This window comes from Vulpes vulpes, chromosome 15, assembly GCF_048418805.1.
Source record: "Vulpes vulpes isolate BD-2025 chromosome 15, VulVul3, whole genome shotgun sequence".
Classification (NCBI taxonomy): domain Eukaryota; kingdom Metazoa; phylum Chordata; class Mammalia; order Carnivora; family Canidae; genus Vulpes; species Vulpes vulpes.
Genome location: NC_132794.1, coordinates 54,076,470 through 54,078,946, shown reverse-complemented (window position 1 = coordinate 54,078,946; position 2,477 = coordinate 54,076,470). Strand labels below are relative to the sequence as shown.

The window sequence follows — 2,477 nt, the reverse complement described above, 5'->3', positions numbered from 1 at the left end:
TAAGAACCACCTGATACACAGTGAACGCTAAAAGAATAATAATTGCTAATGTGGTGGTGTGGGATGAAGGTGGTGAGAACCAGGATTACCTGAAAGAGACAAGGATGTCAGTTTCCTTATTTGTCTCTTAGATTGTTGAGAAGATTAAGAAGAATTTAACAGAATACCTGGCACACAGTAGGTGCCATTAAAGTGTCGATATTTTAAAGAAAAACACGTTCATAAGTTCTCCACGCTCTCCAACATAGATCAAGCTTCTCCTGTGTGAAGTCAACAGAGAAAGTAGGCGTGTGCTGCCGCTGAGACATTTTCTGGGCATTAGTGTTCGATTTCATGATCAAGAAGGAACAATTCATTCCCTCCTGGGTGTGCTGTTGTCTCTAAAGACAACAGGTGCTCTGCCATAGTATAGCAAATCCTTCTTTCTTTTCCTCTTTTCTTCCCGTTCCTCCTTCTTTTGTGTTCTCCCCCCAACCCCCGCCCCCTGCCTTTTGGTTTGTATTCAAGTTATTTTCCCTCTGCTGTGATCTTCCCCCTCACATCTGCTCTTATCCCTCCTTTGCTGCTGAGCCACATGAGTCATGAGGGCCGCTCTGACAGAGGTGCAACTGTTCTTTGGCAATCAAAGAGCTTCTCAGGCCTGCTCAAAGTCATACGGTAATGCTGCAAATGCCAGCTCAAATGCCAGCAGAAAGCTGGACCCCCTTTCATCTCTTCCTTTTGAAGAACTTCTTTGTGGGGGGCCCCTCACAAATAGTATCTTGAGACAGAGTGCGTTTTAACCCATTTGTTTTGCTTTTCTTCCTCAACCCTTGTAGAAGGAGTAGGAAGTTGGAATCAGTGATCAAACTGCTGCTCCACAGAGGGAGCCTCTCCTGAAACTGCACCATGGACTTGGGCTAAAAATGAGGTAATTTCCCCAAAGTGTAGCTTTGTCACATCCACTGAATCATTTGGGAGGCCTTGTCTAGGACTGCCTCAGCACCCTACTGGTAACTCATGGGGTTACCCCCAAAGACTGTGGACTTGTCTAAAAATCCATGGGTTGTCTCATTTGAAAATTGTGAATCTGATCGCATTTTTTATATTTTAAATATTTTAAACTGGTTTACTGTGAACCATTATGAATATCCCAGGCTCAAAACTTATTTAGGGAGAATTTTGGATTCTAGGAATAATACCAGAAGCTTGTCCTTCTGTCAGAACATTTGTAAAGAGTTTTCCTCTTCACATTAGTAAACACCCAAAAATGAGATCAAGATTCCTTCTAAACCCCATTATTTAACTAGTCATATTTAGTTACTTATTGTTTATATTCAGCCTAAAGGCCCTGACATCAATGCACTACTAATGGGAGCAAGGAACTGTCTTCATTCCAGAACTGAGCTGATACCTCCTGAAGGTGAGATCCTTGTGAGATGTTTCCCGAATAATTAGGAAGAGCCTGAAGGATGTATGGTTTGGTATTTAGTCTTATTCTATTTCTAACAAGCTTTGTTCCTCGTCCTGGTACAGGTGAATCAACAGCTATCTAAGGAGGAAGAGATCATTTCTGCTGTCCCACATTCAACCTCCATCCTGGACTGAAATTGGTATTGAACATCTACTGCATGTAAGCATATAACCTCCCTTATCTATAGTCTTTATGAGAACTCTGTGAAATGTTGTTATACTAAGTCTTCGGATAAAGAAACTGAGGCTCAAGAGAATCAAGTGACTTTGGCAGATTATAGTTTCAAAAGATGGTCTTAGCAATATTTCCTCTTGCGTGGCTCATCCAGAGTCTTGCCTCTCTCCTACCCCGAGGGGAAGTCCATTTTTTTCTCCCCTATAAACTTGGCAGGATTTTGTAGAGGTGATGTTGTAGAGGTGATGCTACATGACTTCTCAGGTTGTTTTAATAAAAGGTGACATTGTTATATCTAGCTCTTTCTCTTTCTTTAGGAATATTTACCACCGGAGCGCATAACCATGTTGTGAGGACGCTCAGGGTATGTGGAGAGGTCACATGTGGACATTCTGTCCAATAGCTCTGGCTAAGGTCCCAGCCAACAACCTACACCAAGTGCTAAGCCTTCCAATGATTCCAGCCCCCAATGTCAAGCCACTCCAGTTTATGGTGGCATAGCAGAGACAAGCTGATCCTGCTAAGTCCTGACCTAATTGCAGATTCACAAGCAGTGTAAACATCATTGATATTATGAAGTTTTAGGATGGTGTATGACATAGCAATAAAACCAAAAACGTAAGCTTGTATAACTAGTCCATGCATGAGCCAGGATTCAAACTTAAATCTTCATCCCACCATAGGTTCTGTGATTACTATACGACTTTACACCACTGTAGGCTGGTTCCACTGTCCCAGATCCTTATTCTTCCAAGTGTTTCTCCTCAAGTAACTCTTCTTCTCCAAAGTCCTCTTTCAGCCTGGACCCAGAGCCATTCTGCCTCTGCTTGCTGTAGCTGTGCTCATTACT

The 2,477-nt window shown here is 42.4% G+C and overlaps 1 long non-coding RNA gene across 1 annotated transcript; it reads left to right on the top strand.

The window, feature by feature from the left end:
- The first annotated feature begins 816 nt into the window (after positions 1-816).
- On the top strand, positions 817-1,612 carry LOC112919818 (uncharacterized). The gene is made up of 3 exons (XR_003234979.2): positions 817-910; positions 1,321-1,402; positions 1,516-1,612. It is a non-coding gene; the product is annotated as an uncharacterized lncRNA (long non-coding RNA).
- The last annotated feature ends 865 nt before the right edge of the window (positions 1,613-2,477 follow it).